Source organism: Diabrotica undecimpunctata, chromosome 4 (genome assembly GCF_040954645.1).
Source record: "Diabrotica undecimpunctata isolate CICGRU chromosome 4, icDiaUnde3, whole genome shotgun sequence".
NCBI lineage: Eukaryota > Metazoa > Arthropoda > Insecta > Coleoptera > Chrysomelidae > Diabrotica > Diabrotica undecimpunctata.
In genome coordinates, this window is record NC_092806.1 from 39257743 (window position 1) to 39277239 (window position 19497).

General features: G+C 31.4%; 1 protein-coding gene across 6 annotated transcripts in view; it reads right to left on the reverse strand.

The window, feature by feature from the left end:
* The window catches only part of LOC140439453 (signal-induced proliferation-associated 1-like protein 2), a 264982-nt gene extending 248781 nt beyond the window's left edge, over positions 1 to 16201 (reverse strand). For all 6 annotated transcript variants that reach the window (XM_072529369.1, XM_072529373.1, XM_072529372.1 and 3 more), the window contains exon 1: positions 15928 to 16201. The gene's annotated coding sequence lies outside the window, so the exon portion shown is untranslated. The remainder of the gene's footprint in view (positions 1 to 15927) is intronic.
* Between the last annotated feature and the right edge of the window lie 3296 nt (positions 16202 to 19497).

Here is a 19497-nt window from a genome sequence, read left to right on the forward strand (position 1 = left end):
TATGTCCTATTCGAAGTCGGTTGATGACGACTTGGTCTTTTATATTATTTCTTCTTCTTAGGGTGCCTGTCCGTTCCGAACGTTGGCGATCATTCTGGCTATGATGACTTTCTTGGTTGCTATATGGAATAGCAACCAACAAAGTCATCATAATATTATTATCATACATTATATTACTTGGTAAGATGAATACATTATATTACTTGGTAAGATGAATATGGTGCCTACTTGACCCATGCATTCTTTGAGTTTGGTAGCAGTGTAATCCCAAGTAATATGGCACTTTTTTCATTTATGATAACAATATTTTGGTCGGTTATTGCATTGCTTGCCCAGGGAGTTCACTTCCTCATTGCCACTTATTCGCATATGAGAAGGTAACCAGATGAAGGAAACATATTTTTGTTGAGCCTGTAGATAAGATAATTCTTCTTTAAAGCACGTGGTATTCGTGTGTATTAAGGTATAAAAAATGCTTATTAAAAGCTTAAAATTTTTATTTTAAAGAAGATCTTTTCGGAATTGAATCATTCCATCATTCATAATCGCTGGAGTCTAGCTCTAGGTTAGCCCTAGACTCTAGCACAGATCAGAGGTAATGTAAGTCGATAAAACCACACCAGCTCCAGGGGGTCATGTAAGATGGGTCAGATTTCAGTTTTTATTAATCAACAAAGTTAATAGTCTATTGCATTTACCTTTATAAATACCATGAGGATTGATTTTTAATACTGATGTCCTTCCAATGTTTTTATGTGGCCATACAATGTTTTTAACAACTTTTTATTAAACTGATGATGGAATGATTAAATTCCGAAAAGATCTTCTTTAAAATAAAAATTTTAAGCTTTTAATAAGCATTTTTTATACCTTAATACACACGAACACCACGTGCTTTGTATTCAACAGGTATACTAGCCACTCCTGGATATCTCCACTTCATGGTTTGTTCCAGTTTCACTTTTAATTCTTCTTTAATCTTGAGAAGTACAGCGTGAGTTGTAAATCGGTGATAATAATTTGCTTTTATGGATAAAACTACATTTGCCGTAAGTTCTCCAGTATATATACAACAATCTGTTCGGAATTCGTAAAGTGGACTTGATGTTTTAGATATAAGCTGCAGCATGTCCTTCATCATACTTGGAAGCATCAGTGAATATTTGATGGGTTGTTAGATGTTTGAATATTAGATTTTTAAAAGCTTGCTGAGTAAGGAAAGGATGTGTGGAATCTTCGGAGAGCTCTTTTAGAGACGTACCTATTTTTGGAGGTTTGATCATCCAGAGAGAGAAATTGACACGAATAAACATAGTAAGACTGAACTGTTCTAAATTAAGACCAATGCAATTACTATTTAAATGGGAATAAGCCACAATTAAAGGTTAAAGTAAGTTTATTGACGTTTAAATTTTCACTTCGGAAATCGTTCTCAAAATACAAACATTAGTAAATTAAACAAAATTTGTTTAATTTACTAATGTTTGTATTTTGAGAACGATTTCCGAAGTGAAAATTGAAACGTCAATAAACTTAGTCTAACCTTCAATTGTGGCTTATTCCCATTTAATCCTCGTTGGATTGGGGTCCATCTGGTAACTTTTTGACCATCTCGCTCGTCTTCTGATCATGTGTTCTATCGATTCAAAGCGTTGTGATTTAATTACTCTCACTATATTTTCTTTTCTTAACTCGTTGTCTTCTATGTCTTTGTTTTGTTTATTTTTAATCTTTTCTCCGTATGGGTAATGTTATAACCTAGAATTGTTCCCATTATTTTACTAAGTTTTCAAGGCCGTATCAGTGTTTTATATATCTTTGTTTTTTCTTTCTGCTTGGTTGTCCATTAGTACCTTGCTGTTTCTTTCGAAGACTTAGTTTCTCTTTATAATTCTTTTTTGAACTCTTTCTTTTGCAGTGGTTCTGTTTTGTTGTTTTCTGAAAAGTATTCCTAAAGATTACTCATCGTAGAATATATGAAAAGTTAGAACAAGACATTGGACAAACTCAGTTCGGATTTGAAATGCTCAAGGAAACAGAGAAGCATTATATGCAGTAAATGTGCTAATACAGAGATGTTTAGATGTAAACCAGGACATCTTTTTCTGCTTCCTAGATTATAACAAGGCATTCGATACAGTGAAACATAATCCGTTAATAAAACTACTGAGAACAAAGAACATCGACACACGGGATATAAGAATATTAAATAATCTGTATTATGAACAAGATGTCATAAGAATAAATAATTTAAAAGCTAATAAAATAAAAATCAAAAAAGGTGTTAAACAGGGCTGTGTCTTGTCGCCATCACTGTTTAATGCATAGTCAGCAAAAATATTTAAAAAAGCATTAGAAGATGAAGTAGCAGGATTTGGTCTGTCACTAAACATAAAGAAAACAAAATTCATGGTTATATCAAAGAAAAATATTAGATATATCAATCTACACGTAAATAATAAGACGATAGAACGAGTTCAGAATTATAACTATTTAGGGGCAAACATTAATGAAACAAACGATTATACCAAAGAAATTAGAGTTATAATAGAAAAGGCTAGAAGTGCATTCAATAATGTGAAACAAGTATTATGTTGCAGAGGCCTCAGCCTAAATCTTAGAAAACGAGTACTAAAGTGTTATGTATTTTCTGTTCTTTTATATGGTGTGGAGACATGGACTTTAAATAAACAATGTCTCAATAAATTGGAAGCATTTGAAATGTGGAGATATCGAAGAATGCTGAAAATCTCCTGGACAGACAGAATAACCAATGAAGAAGTACTAAGAAGAATAGAGAACAGCAGGGAGATATTGGAATCCATAAAAATAGGAAAACTACAATATCTGGGTCATATAACACGTGGTGATAGAAATGAATTCCTAAAACTAATAATGCAGGGAAAGATTCAAGGAAAGCGCAGCATCGGTAGAAGAATGTCCTGGCTGAGAAACTTCAGAGAATGGTTTGGATGCAGCTTAACTGAACTCTTTCGGGCTGGAGTGTCATAAGTAAGAATAGTAGTAATGATTGCCAACCTTCGTCGCGGAGATGGCACGTAAAGAAGAAGAAGAAGTAAACAAATTAGTTAATCAATTTTTTCATGTTCAGTTACACCTTTAAGTAGGTCCCCTAAAATTAAAACGGATTCTTAATTTCCTAACTGTAGTTTTGTCACTAAATGAATCATAGACTTTTCGGAGCTGAGAACGTAACTAGAATATTAAAACGGGCATTGCGGCATGTATAAATTCATAAATGCTTTATCTAACTAGGGTATGCATCCAAGATGACAATACCTAGAAATTGTTTGTATACCAAGCTAAAGAGACATTTTAGTCATCAATAACTCTTTGTATGAGCACGAAAGAGCAATAAAGTTTACAACAACTGGTTTAAATATTTTTTTGTATAGTCACGAAGTAAGACATTTGTTATAACGTGATTTAGGTATTATGCTGAAGATAAACGGATTCAAGCATAGATATTTTAACATTTCGATAACTCATTAAAAATGATAGACATTAACACGTATTAAGATTAAGAAATAAGTATTTTAAGTTTGTCTTGCGGAATATGTTTTAATTTTTAACGAGGAAATCGTACGTTAGTATCGTTCATTTGAAATTGATTGATAGTACTTTTATTGCAAGTGAGATAAAACCCAATATAATATCATGGACAACAATGACGGAGATTTTCTAAAATAAAATATTCAGCATTGTTCTCAAATGTTTAGGTTTTACCTAAAATTTTGAAATATACCAATTTATTTCAATTCTTGTCTTAAATTTTGTAGTCATTTTAATCAACAAAATATACAAATATACAGGCACAAAATATTTACAATTTCCAAAAAGGAGAGGGTCGATTTATAAGCCCTCAACTTTCTTAAAGATTAAAATTTCCTAGCGGAAGAACGTGTTTTGCAAATTGTGAATCATTTTAGTTACGATTAACAAGTTGTGTTTGTAAAGTCCTGTGATTATATGACGTAGAATTGTTAGTTTTACAATAAAAAGCGATATTAACAAGTGAACTTGTGTAGTAAAAATGTCACATCAGTGTATTCCTGTGAAATAAAAGTGTCATTTAACCGTGCCAATAAAAACTTTAGTGTTAAATGTACATGATGCTCTTGTACATGCACATTTTACAAGGACTGTTTGAAAAATAGTTTCTAAGTGTTCAGATATGACCGGAGTTGGAGAAGCAACTATTTATAGACTTTTAAAGCTCAACGAAAGAGTGAAAGTATTCCAGAAGCACCTAAAACGTCAACAGGGAGAAAACCCATTCATATAGACGATATTGTGAAACAATCGATTCGAAGAAAAGTTCATTCATTTTATTTACAAGAAAAGATTCCTACTTTGGATAAACTTTTAGTAGACATTAATGAAGACGAGTCTGCCAAACATTAAAAGAGATAAATTGTGGAAAACTTTACGTGAATTAAGATTCGTAAGTATGAGAATAACAAATACTTAAAATCTCACATTAGAAGAAGAACAAGAACCCTATGGTAACAAAACTAGAGCACCAACTGCTCAACATTACATCAAATTCAGCATTTAATCGATAGTACTATTTTTGGACTACAAGTTTGCCCAGGCGAGATCTTATTGTGACAAGGAGACTTCGGATCGCACATAGAAGATTAACACATGGTTACCTAATGTCATCCAGCAACCGACCTACTTGTCAAATCTGTCAATCACAACTGACAGTCAATCATATACTCACAGTAGGCCACCAATATTCTGTCAACACTATTTTATCGCCTCAAACTTAATATACAAGATATTAGATAACCTAAGTTATGCTGATCAAATACACTACTTTAACATTTTTTCTTTTGTAATCGTCCTTGTGCAAGTAGCCTTAGTAGCCGAGCACATTAATTTTAAATAAAAAAGAAGAAAAAATATTCTGAACATTCTGTATTTTACCATTACGTTGTTTATTGAATTATTGCCATAATCGTTTACCTTCAAGCATTGTAATCCAAGGCAATGAAAAACCAAATCCCGCATCATATTCCAGATTTCTTCAAATATACTTAACATCGTATATTTACCACCGGCAACATCACTGCAAAACGCACTGGAACAGTATGCCAAAGAGCACCCGAATGAAATGTTTTGTAATAACTGTTTTAGATTCACAAGATTCACCAACCGAACTGCATGGAATGTATTATTCACAATTTTCTATCCAAAAATACGACAGGAAAGGATCGCACTACCGACGTTTCAAATTGTGCAAGATGTACACATAAAAAATATCGATAGAAAGATAAATTACTTGAAAAAACGGAATGTGCATTATCGACTGTTTTATCAAGAAAATTTCCTTGAATCATCAGTCAGACGCTTGCTACAGTAGATTGTTTGATCTGTAAACAGTGACATATCGATACAATGTTTAGAATTAGCATTATCTAAAAATAATGGCAAAAGTGGGGTTTACAATGTCCAGAAGCTATTTTCTTTTGGCATCTTAATCAAATTTACTATTTTTACTGAGAATAAACTACAATTTTAATTTAAAATATGTTTATTTTGATGTTTCGATTTCCGAAATGGAATCGAAATCGCGAATCGTATTTTAATAGAGATGCTTGAAGAATTTCAACTGTATAAAGTTGTTAATAAATTTGATACAAATTTAAACAGTTGTTCTCTATATATTATTTGAATAAACCATACACCTTTGTTATATTAATCACTAATCAACAACCATTTATCTCTAACCTTGTCTTGTCTTGTCTTAAAAACAATCTTACGCATTTATACAATAGCTATTACCTACAAACTAGTGGAGATACAGTAAACCATAATTATTATCGATGTAATACTAGCTAGCAAATTACCTTCGTGCAATGTCTGTATTCTAAGTTATCTGCATGAAAGACGGGTGAATGAACACCCGATAGTACATACATTTAATAATGAAATTTTTCAAGGGATAAAAATAGAAAGCGAAAAGCCAAGGCGGAACCTTGCCTTTCGCATGCCATACACCGTTGAAGTTTTAAAATAAATGTTGGTCGGTAAGCATAATACTGAAATATATCTGCATTTTGTAGGTGTTGTCGAATTTGCCTGACATGGGACTTGCCCAAAGGAATACATTTTTGTGACCGCTTGTGAGCTTAAGAAAATTATTCAGCGACAAGGAGAAACTAACCCGAAAAATCTTTAATATGTATAAACTTTACCAATCTAAGTAGATTTTTAAAATAGCAATTATGGAGCAAAGTAATAAAGGGCTTACAACAAGAAAGTACAAGAAAAAGACGGGATAACAGTTGGAATTTTGGAAAGACTGAATAAAAGAAGAAAAATAAAGAACAACAATAAGATCCAATACCAATTATTATATTATTTATTATAATTGATAAAAAAAATGATAAGTACGACAAAAGAAGCGGCATAATCCGGATCAAATAGCTGCAGCGCTTCTAGCAGTTCCAAGAGGAAGGTCAGTTGCTGCTGCTTCAAAAGAATTTAAAAATCTGGTATAACTTTACGGAAATTATCCCGAGGTTTGCACTATCGGTTCTTTTCCAACCTTAACAAATGAGGAAGAAAACATTTTGGTACAGTTTATGCTATAATAGAATTCATTATTTACATGAAAACGAAGCTTAAAGATAGTGTTGACCTTATAGTTAAGGAAATCAAAAGATAGCAAATTTGTCGATGGAAGATCTGATCCAAAGTGGTATATAAAGGTTTTAAGGTACGCCTCGTGAAACTTCTGAAAGGATTAGCCAAACTTTAACAGTAGCTAGAGAAGAGGTCACGGAATTAACAGCTTCGAAACTGGTTTGAAAAAATTAAATGATACCAGATGAACAAGAACATACTGCATGTTGCTGATCAACCACACAGGTAACTTTTTCTTTGGCCAAAGGGAGATCAAGTTTTAGCAAAAAGGAGAAAAATGTTTACAGTCAAGAAGGAGATGAGAAGGAAAACCTAAACATACTGATCACCGCTAACGAGGCTGTTCGGTATGCTTCGCCAATGGTTTTATTTAATTACACAAGGATTTCGAGTTGTATATCATGTATTGCTCCAAAAGAATGGGCAAATGGTACTGCAGAAAACGGGTAGATGTGTGGACCTAAACATTTTTGTGCCTTGGCTTAACAAAGAGAAAATTGAACGTTCCCTTTTGTTCTTTGTCAAAGGCCATGTTTCTCCTATAACTTCGCATCTGTCAACTTTTTGTACCAAAAATTGAATAGAATTGATCGCCCTGTATCCAAATTCCACAACCAATGGATGTAGGTGTATTCAGGTCGCTGTAGAGAGGCTGGAAAGATAAAGTACAAAAATGGAGGTTTGATCATTCTGGAAACAAGTTACAAAAACAATATTTTGCACCATTATTGAAGAATGCATTTGTCAAATTTGACAAAATTTCACAGCGCCAGGTTGTGGTCAGAAATATTAGGAGCAACATAGCAACTGCAATGAGAATTTATTTATAAAAGCACTCGAACTGGTAAATACAAATTAAGTACACATATTTAAAGATTGGCTTTAAAATGATCAGCAAATCGAAATGACAGATACATCACTATTTCAAATTTGGAATGGCGTATATGAAGAAATAAATAAAAGTCTGAAAGCCACGAAATCTTGGAATGTATTAAACCTATAAACATATTGAGTCAAGCAGATGAAATAACAGGAAAAGTTTGTGGCTCACCCAAACCAGGAACTTCAAAAGGTCCTGATTACTAGTTTTTTAGTCCCAAAAAACCAATAACTGCTGAAATTAATGCTATAAACTGTTTTAAATAGTACATTTCGTTTAGATGTGCCCTCGCCCAAAGGAAACATAAAAAAAGGGAAGGAGAAAATACCGTCAGTTGTTACTTCAGAAGCCTGGCTAAACTACCATGAGAAAAAAATGAGAAAACCAGAAAACTTGCAGACAAAGAAAAGAGAGCTTTTCTAAACGAGCGAAAGAAATTGATCAAATTAAATAAAACAAAAGAACTACGATTCTGAAAGTTCTGCAGACTGGATAGAAAGTGGTGACAGCTTAGATGACATAAAAATCAATTGTAGTGAGATCGAATTGATGAAAGACTACTAAATGCAACCTTCTGGGAAAGAACCGATGGCAGAAGTTCAGTTGGTCGCCCAAGAAAAAATGCAGTAACGAGTGATCTACGTAAGATGGGGGTACAACAATGGGAGATTGCTGCACAAGACCGGAGGAAAATAATAAACGCGACCAAGACTCACTTACAGTTGTAAAGCCAAGAAAGAAGAAGATGCTGTTGGTGCAGTTGCTCGTAAAATATTTCCCGAAGAACTTTCTTTACTTTTTCGTGTCTGGATCCGACTACAGTTTTTCTGCCCAATATCGGGCTACGTCTACACCCTTTTTATTTGCGAGCCATAAATCATCGAGGGTGCACTGTGATGGGCAAAGTCTGCATACTCTCAGGTGCTCCACGTTCTGTATTTCCCCACATTCACAAAGTGCGTCGCTGTCTGTCTTGATGCCCCATTTAATGAGGTTCTGTTTTTCCCGAAGAAAAGTGAAAGAAAGATTCCCGAAGAAAGTGAAGTAGAAGTGATGTGCCATAAAGCAACCAATAATGAGAAAACTCAATTTAAAACTGACGAAAATAACGTTTTAACTATACAATTTTTTGATAAGGGAACATCCATAAACTACGTCGTAGAGAAGAGGGAGGGGGGACTTTGCTTATAACGATGGTATACGACAGGGTGGAGGGGGCACGAGTGTACATCCGAGAGATTAGAAGTGTGCATTAGTGACATTCGAAACGGAGTCATAAGAATAAAAGAAGTTTTCATTGTCTTTGTCTTTCATTGATTGTCTTAAAAAAAAGTGAACTGTTTTGTTGACAAGTTGTTGTGTTTGGCAACTCACACTCTGTAGAGAAAATAATAAATGCTGACAAATATATTAACGGATTACCAAACCATTTGAAACCACAAATAGAAGAAATGGTTTTAAATGATGTAAGTAAAAAAGTAAAAAACTATCAGAGCACAATATTTTCCTTTTGAAATAGACCATCAACAGCCCAGCCCATGTCTATCGCCAATAGAAATTTTATGGCATATCATGAAGAAAATATTGTGAATACAACCTGCAAAAACTGTTCAAGAATTGCGTGCTTGCCTTCAAGAACTATGGGGGGTAGGTTCACTGCAATGGAACTCAAACTTTGTCAATATTATACTATTATGGATTATTATTATAATTATCTACTACAATAGTAGTTGTCTTTTCTACTTTATTGTTTTACAAAAAATTTTTGTTTAAAAAATTCCTTTATAAAAGGTATATTAATACTCGTATAAAAACCCTGTGTGATGTAGCCCGATCACATTGTGTTTACATGTTTCCTTATGGATTATTGTTTTATATATACTTTTTGAAGTGAATACTTCTTATCGCTTATCTTCTTATGCTTGCATGTTTTTGAACGGTTTTTTGAATATAAAAAAGAAATTTTATGTTTTGGGTAATTGGGCCAAATTCGCCGAGACATTCTATATACATCTACAAATATGCTTTTTTTGTTTTGAATTTTATACCCTCAATTTTCTATCCGTTTTGTTGTAGCCCCAACTGGACCAATAAGTACTAATTAAAGAGCATTAACCTCTCTTCAATGAACGAACATACCTTAATCCATTTTCAATTTTCACGTTATAAGAAAAACATGATATTAAAATCGTATTTATACAAAATTATTAAGGAAAACGCTTAAAATAAACAGTCATGTTTATAGTTGATCGAGAGACCGAGACCAGTATAATAATTTTGCGTTTTACTAGCGGAACAAAATAGGAAAAAACAGTTTTAGTACAAAAGGTACAAACTATTATAATAGAAGGTTAATATCGTAGTTGTTGGTTGCGTAACTCGGTAACAATTGTAATAACTGTAGAGAAAATTTGCTGAACTACAAACACTTTAGGCTTAGGGACATTAAACGCATTATAAACTTCGTTTCTAACAATAATAATGACACATAAAAAGAGAAATTCAAATGATCACATGAAAGATACTACTGAAAATAGAAAAATTTATGTTTTAAACAAACAAGAAAAAATCAAATATATGGTTATCACAGGCATAAAATAAATATCCGAAGGTGACTTTAAAATTGATGTAAAAAAAGATAATGACTATTATAGATTTGAAAAGGTTCTGAAACTGTTTTTTTCATAGACATTATAATACAAGATAGACTAACTGTTCCCCCAGTGCGATAGAGACAACTGACGCCAAGCAGCCTTTGCATCTCTGTCTAATGGGCCGAGTTTATTAACCACGTGACCTTCTCATTGGTCATTTAGGTCACGTGGTCGATAAACCTGGCAAATTAGAAAGAGATGCAACGACTGCTTTGCGTCAGTTTTCTATGTCGCACTGGGGGGAACAGGCTGGTATTGCAATGATCAGTCTATCTTGTATTATATGTCTATGGTTTTCTTGTGGCATGTCTAAGTTAAGTACTATGTTTATATGGGAATAAGTCACAATTTACTGTAATGACAATTACATTTTACCTAAAAAAATTGACGTTTCGATTTCCACTAAGAAAATCTTTCTCAAGAAAAGATTATTAAATAAGTAATTTAGTTGAAAAACTGTGTGTGTAACCGCCAAGATTGTTGACAAGGTTATGTCATGTCACGAAATAGGAGATTGATTCACTTTTGCCCATGATATTATAGACAACAGCCACATTTGACTGAAAAGATGTGAGGGTGAATGTTTTGCCCCATGGAAAATTCAAACTCTGATTATTCTAAGTGTTGAGTATTGTTAATATGTGCTGTGTAAATGTTGGTATGTGTGTAGAGTGTTTCCGTTTATAGAATGTGTGTTGTGTGTTGCATATGTATTGTGTATGACAGAGAATGATGTGTATACATGGCATATCTTGTCTTCTTTAAGTATTGGCAACTAAAGCCTGCTATATTCTGCTGATGGGTTTGCTACACACTTTCATTCATTGAGTAGGATATGGGCTGCTTGTTTGATTTTTCTCTTTTTCATGTCTGTTTCTTTCATGGCTCTTGGTGCATCTATCCATTGTACTCCACATTCATTGCCCCAAGCATGTTTGCATATCTGTAACCTGTCAAAGTTCCTGTTTTTGATGTATTTTTTATGTTCATTTATTCTCACACTTAGTGGTCTTACGGTTTCTCCCACATATAAGTTGTTGAATTCACAGGGTATTTTATAGAGTAGTTCTTTTAATCTCTCTTGTGTGTTGTTAGGTTTGGTTTTGGGCAGGATAGATCTACTTAAGTGTATTGGTTGTTTTGAATGTTGTGATGTTGTAAGTACTTGTTTCTTATCCTTTTTTAATGTTGCTGTATTTTGTTGTTTTCTTTTTTTATCTTCTGGAATTCGTTGTTTATAAATGACAATGGGAAGTAACACAATCATTTTTGGTTACAACCTTTGTTAGCAGGTTTTTTTCTTCTTGAAAAGCCTTTTCATTACAGCAGGTGTTTTGGGCACTATGATATTTAATGATTTGATGAATCCTTTTTGGATGTTTATGTTGTGATTTAAACGATTGTTTAAATATCTCTGTTGGTGTGAGTTGGTTTTCTGTGATCTTTGGCTGCATATCCTGTATCCATTTTTGTGATTAGCACATCCAGAAAAGGAAGTGAATTATTGTTTTCTTTAAAAAAAACAAAGAACTGTCACTGAATATTGTTGTACATTCTTTTGTTGTTCTTTAATTTTCTTTTTCCTTCCATTAGTTGCATGATATTGTCATTCATCCAAATATTTCTCTTCCATTAAGTAGATGTTCTTCTCTGATCGTCTTAAAGGATTCATATATATTCTGGAATGATTCTTCTGCATTTTATGCTTGCTACATGTTCAAAATAGGTTTCACATTACTTGTTTAAATTCAAACACCAATCATTTTTCTATTCCTAGTTTAACCGAACTCTCGCCATAATTCGGAGGGTACATAAGGTAATAAATAAAATACATATAAAAGAAATATAGGTAAGAATTCTAAATAGAAAAAATGCCTATTTAAGGCCAAGAATATTTAGAATATTCAAAATATGAGCTTATAGTCCAAAAGAATGATGAGAAGTTAAGATAGGTATACTGCATTACTAAGTGTGGCAAAAATCTTTAAAAGAAGAAAAAGATGTAGACATTTTAAACTAATTCTTCTTCTTAAAGATTATGGAAAATTAATATTGTATTAATTATCAGTCAAAAACAACAATTTGGAGGTTCGATTGGCTGCAGTATGACCAGTTATAACAACAAACGGATTAACAAAAAAAAGCAGGATAAGGAATCTCACTAAATAGTAAAACAAAATCGCTAAAATCACAAAAAGTATCTTCTTTGGTTGGGTATTCTTATTACACTATTTGAGCCATCGTATTATACTGTTTGGTCAAAAAAGATTATTTCAAGAAAAACTACTATTTGTAGTGAGAATAAAAATGAATTATGAGCTGGATGAATTAATGCAGAGCACAGATAAGTATCATTAAATTTGTAAATTCACACTTAATTGGCTTGGCCACTTAGAAAGAATGCCAGAATCAACTGTAAAAGTAATCCAAAGATGGAATTAGACCAGATGGAGGCCACATAAAAGGTGGATAGACCATGTAGATAAAGATCTTAAAACCATGAACATCAGGCAATGGTGAAGGAAAGTCTCTGACAAGGCACAAGACCCACAAAGGGTTATAGCGCTATTAGAAGAAGATATATATTTAAAATATTATGTCTAAGCATATTTAGATACCTTCATAGCATATGCAGGAGAATTATTGGTCAGGAATGTAACAAAAAGAAAGACACAAGGCGATTCACAACATTCATCATGTGCTTAGTCAATTTTCAGTATTTCTCTAAATACTGGCTATTGGTGTATAAGCTTCAATTAATTCCGAGCACAGAGTCTGAATCAAATCTTAAATCCGGTAATGAAATTTACAACACAATGAGTGAAATTGTAGTAAAAATAATGTAGAACACAAGGTTTTCATCTATTCTCTAATTAAAATACATGTGATAGTACTCTGAATTGTTTTACATCAGATTTATCAAATGAAGTTTGGGAAAATTAAGTGCATGAAAGTCCACATAAATCCAAAACCAAACAAAGTATTAAAAAACTAACTATTTAGGCACAATTATTTGAATAACCAAAATAGACAAGGCACACAAAGGCACAAGTAACTTACTTGTTTTAAGTTTTAGATTTAGGTGTGGATACAAAGCTACATGCACATATAGCTATAGATATGCAGGAGAACTATTTGTCAGTACATAAAGTGATTCAAAGTTATAAAGCATTCAGTATGTGTCTGTTCATTCAGTCAGTCAATTGTCAGTATTTCTCAAAATAATGGCCATTGGTGTATGGTGGAAAGATGACTAATAACATGGTTCAAATAAATTCTAAGCTTAAATTAATTCTGAACACAGAGTCAGGATCACATCTTAATGAATTCCAATAATCCAATAATGGAATTTACAACACAACTAGTGCAATGTAGAAATGATACACAAGGTGTTTCATTTAACTAAGAATTCAATAATAGTACAAGGTGTTTCATTTAACTAAGAATTCAATAATAGTAATCTCAATAAAAATGTGAATGTTTTTTTTCAGATTAATCAAACAAGTTTTATGAAAATTTGGTACATGAAAGTTCACATACATCCAAAAACAAGCAAAGTATTAAAAAACTAACTATTTAGGTACACTTTTATGATGTTCCATCATGTGATCTAATTATGGCTGGTCATAAGCTGCATATTTTAAATTGAATATAAAAAAACATAGATAACTCTACATAAACTACATATTTTTTTAAAGTAGATTAGGTGTAGAAATTTTGTTAAGTAATGTTTCAGAATTTGTTTATCTTGTGGATATGAAAATATTCTGAGCAGTTACTTATACTTCTCAAATTTATATGTAGGTACATTTTTATATTTTCATTGCACACAATAAGATTTTTTTTATTATTGGCACTTTTTTTAGATATATTATAACCCCCCACAACCTTATATAATATGAACAGAAATACATAATACATGCAATGTCAAAATTAGGATTAAATTTATAGATAAAACTACAAGAATTGATGAAAGTGTTGTCCATTTAAATCTAAATATAAACTAACTCTTTCCTATAACAAACAAAACGTTGTGCATATTTCTACTGAGTGGTTGATCTTCACACTTTTCTGTTAAGTATATGATTTCTGAGTTTCTTCAGTTTGTGGATTGGTGAATGAAATATGTTATAGAGTACCATATAAAGATATTGCATGTTTAAAACTTAATAAGTACCTAGTTGGAGATGGGATTTCACTGTTCCTGCTTATTGTTTTGTTATCATAAACTATGTGTGTGTTCTTGCGTAATCAAGTAATAAAATCAAGTAAGTACCTAATAAATAATATTATGTATGGAATAAGTAAGGCACAGTAGTGTGTTTTCAAAAAATGCCACTCACCAATTCTCTTTGATATTTACTAATTTCAGCTGTGTCTTTAAAACTGAACCTATAATTCCTATATTTGTACTTAATTTGAACACTTTATCAAAACAAGCTTGCACTGTAAACTTGTTTTGATATTTTTTTCTTTTTACTGTGTTGAATACCATTTTTACTTCATTTAAATAATTTCAAAGACTACCCTAATTACGATTTTTTTTTCTATGGCTCAATACCCCCACAATAATATTTCATTTTTAAAAAAATCTGTTTCCTAACAATTCCCTGATTAATTTAAAGCTTTTTTTTTAATTGTGTGAAATATTTTTAGTAATATTAATTAATATTGGTATACATTTGAAACTCAAGTATTTCATGAGTCCTGTAAAGGTTTTGGTCACTACTATTAAAATTAAGAAAATGTCAACCAAGCTGCCAATCTATAAAACACATTTAAAGACAGGAAGAAATGGTTTTTATTGACTGTTCTAAAAAAATTAATAAGCATAAACAATTTATAGACAACAAATATTGAGAGAATCAAAACAATAATGCATTACTAAGTAGGTAGAACTTCCACCCACCCTAGAATATTTCAATTCATGGTATAACCTTGATATTTTGCAATATTTTAAAGGTAAACAATATAAACAAACACATTTATAAAAAAGGAAGTAGTAATTATATCCCAATTTTGTATGGTTTCCAATTCCTTTGATGAATAGGGAGGAATGTATTATTCTTAAATGCACATACCTACATAATGGAGGTACTATTACTATATAAATATCTGTGGGCATCTACCTACTTGAAAATTTTATTACTAGATTTTTTATAATGATTCAATTAAACCATTGTGGAAGGTTTAAAAATGTAAACTAGGATATTTACAATGAAAATTCTTTGGTGTCTAATTTTTTTCTACCAATAATGAAAGTTATTTGCAATAAATTAATAAGAGGCTTACCTCATGTTTGCGTCCATAAGGTATTAATACTTTTAAAAAAGTCACTACCATTTTAGTTGTGAAGTAGGAACTAGGACAGCGATAATTAACTATAATGTAACTAGATAGTTAAGTACCTTCATCATTGGCACTAACCTAGAAATGTATGATATCCACCATATAACTGTAAATTACCCACTTAATGAAAATAAAGAGTTAAGTATTTCAGGACATAGGTAAAACCATAATACTTTTAGATTATATGAATCACTGAACGGCGAATACCCTGCATTTTATGCATAATGTATACTTTGCTATCTGCATGTCAACCTATCAAAACAAGGAATTAACTAACTGTACATGATAAATAAGTATTTGCAACAAAATATAAATGTAGAATGTGTTTTATTTATTAAAATTAATTTTAAAAATATGAATATTACTCACGCTTTCGCTCTGAGATGATCGCTTTTGTCGAGGCACACAAAATAACGTCACTTTAAAGCCTTTTGTTTCCTTTTGCTAGGTACTTCTATTCTCAAATTAAGTACCTTCGTTAGAGTTTACTAACAAACACAATATTCAACTTTGAAAACAAAACAATTATTAACACTAAACAAAACAAAAACACTTCTATACTTGGTTCGTTTACATGTCAAAATATCAATAACAAAACCGTAAATTCAACAACCTCAACACACTACTCCATGCCACAACTATAGAACAACTAAAACATTTTTTCTTTCTTTACCAGAGAAAAATGTGGCTGTCATATGTCAAAATTATTTACACCTATAGTTGTCATTCCAGTGTGACTATTCGTTTAGTTTAACTTTTTACCAGTAGATGTCAGTAATATATTTTACTGAAGAAAGGCTCATTATTATATTACCGAGTTCCTAAGCCGAGTTCATGAAACAGAAAATTTAAAAATGTTCATTTTGTAATAATAAAATATATTGTAAATATAACCTAATTAATTTTAATTTCTCCATGATTATTTAGTTCTTTTCCTTGAGTGTATCATTGGTTGTCTATAGTCATGTGAGATGTCACCTCAACCACAGAATATCTTAACTAAAATATCTTTTATTATTATGTAATACATATAAAATAAAATTTAAAATTAAAATTTAAAATTTAAATTTAAAATAAAACATATATTATAGTACAGGGAAATAAGCAAAAAAATTATTCTGTTTGTATAGTACATCCACTAATAATTTTCCAACATAAACATGTCTTATTCTGGTATCAAAGAGACCGCCTTTCAAATCAAGGTTGTCAGACATATTTCCTAAAATTCCTAAGGTTATATTTAAAAAATATTCTCTATTTTCTATTCGTTATTATTCAATTGCTAGTCAACGAACGACACTCTTAAAAAATAATATGAACTTATTCTCAAAAATATATATATAAATTAATTAACTAGGTACTAATATTTCCATGGACTCTTCACTAATGAATTAAAGCAACCGTGAACTTTGTATATATTACTTATATTCTAAGTAATTTTCGAATATTGGCAACATTGTAGTCTGGAGAGAATTTGAACGTTCGACGTTGCCCTGTTGGTGAATTTAGCGGTAATACTTTTATAGATATAATGATCGACTTTTAAGAAATCAGACAACTTTTAAGAATCCAAGTTCTCAAAAACGGTTTCAAGAATTGTATTATTTTTTTCCAAATTTCATTGATTTTATACCTTACCTGGAAACATGAAAAATTGCAGATATATTAATAATGGTATTAAGGTTATATTCACTAATTTTAAACTCATGCATTATGGCAACAGCGCGAAGCGCAAACCAATAAATTCTAATGAACACCTGTTGTCTGCTATCCGATACCCTAAAATATTTCCTATTGCAGAGGCGGGGGCTTATAAGGTATAGGTAATATAAGTTATAAGTAATATTATATTTTTCTAGGATGGCATTTTTTAAGATGCATCAACTTCTGTGTTATCAATAAATAATGACAATTATGTTAATGACAGCTCTGAATTAAAAAATAAAGATTTGCACGTACAATCACAAAGAATAGTTTTAAATATGTATGAGTGTTTGAAAAAAGAAAATATTGGGATGGCTGATAATGCAATTGTTTCGAGAATTCATGTATTAAAAAAATCGGGTATAAGACGATATATACAATTATTAAATTAGGCACAGTTACAGATCATTCCTTAAAACGAAAGCGACCAAATAAAAAATTGGGTAGGATTGACACTGCTGCAAAAGACGTTATTCAGCGAACAGTTTACAATTTTACAGGCACACTGACGATTCTTTTCAGTCCTTCTAATTAATTTCTTTACAGCTATCGCGATGCATCTTGAACACTAGTATTCATTATTATACAGTGTGTCGCATTTAAGATGAAGACAACTCTATATATCAGCTACTAAAATACATACAGATTTGACATTTTGCACAGTCATACATGTTGTTAGTGCACATTTTTTTAAGATAGTCATCTGAAATTTAAATTTTAAACGCGGCTTACTGCGAATCCACAAACAGGGTAAATTTTCGATATTTTGCTTCGCGTTAGAGAAATCGGAAAAACTTATTTGGAAAAGTTGTTCCACTTATTGTAAACGCACATACCAAATTTCATGACAAAATTCGCAATTTTAGTTTTTCAGTATTATTTGTAATCTCGATCCTAAATCTACAATTGGCTGTCTAAAGATGCATCTCGGGACAGCCAACTGTCCGTTTTAGAATCCTGACTACAATTGAAGAGCTTATTTCCAAAGTGTCTTACATCCATATAATGAAATCCATGAAATTACAGATTTTCATACAAATTTAACATACAAATTATACAATTTTACAATTTTCATATGCACTTTTAAATGGTAAATAAGAAGTTGTTTTGGTACATATAACTTTATTCTAGACTTGAAGAAATCTATAAAGTTTAAAAAAAGAAAATTTAAAAAATCGAAATTTTGGATTTAAGACACTGGAAATAAGCTCTTCAATTAATGAAAAAAGTAAAAGTGCGAATTTTGACATAAAACTTTGTTATGTGGGGTTAAAATAATATTTGGAACATCTTTTCCAAATAACTTTTTCAGATATCTCTAACTCGAAGCAAAATATTGAAGATTCACCCTGTTTGTGCATTAACAGTAGGCCGTGTTTAAAAATTAAATTTCAGTTGACTATCTTAATTGCTGGATAGACAATGTTTTAAAAGTTTCTGACAGAATGAGCCATTATTTACAGATAATTGTAAAAAAATATTATGGTTTATGTAAAAACTAAATAATAAGTCCAATATTCTTATAAATCACTAAAATTAACAAGCTTTAATTTGAAAGAATTAATTTGTTATTTATTCGGTGTTGTGAGCCCGCTCCCATTTGAAAAAAAAACTGATTCTGTCCTTTGAAGAGTCCTATTCAAAAATGCCCCGTTTAAACAAATCGAAGGTTGAAGGGTGCCGGACATTTTTGCCGGAAACAATTCAAATTCAAAAGATCACCTTTTTCTGCTACGGAAAATATTGCTCCGATTTCTCACCAAAATCAATGTTGATACTTTAGTTTAGATACTCTTGAATCTCAAAAATACTCATTTACATATTTTTCAAGCCTCGAAAATGCATATTAGGTATCGCATTTTTCGGATTTTAAATCGCTTATATCTCCAAAACTATTAACTTTTGAGAAAAATGACATAGATCTTATTTAGAGTCACCCAAAAACCTAAAAAATATTTTTTGGAGCACAAAAGGTGATATTTTGAATTTGTTTAAAAAATTGTTTAAACAATTTCTGCCCAAAAATTGAGAAATTTTCCTGAATATAATTATGTAAAAATTAATAAAAATTATATGATTTTTCTTGAAATATGCGTTTGATAACTGATCCCTTTTCTTAATTTCCACGCCAATGGTCGGCATCGACATCAAAGAACCTCAAAAGCCGACGCTTGGCAAATTGACAATGGAAAAAGTATAACAGTTGTTTTGAGTAGTATGGACCTCCATAACAAA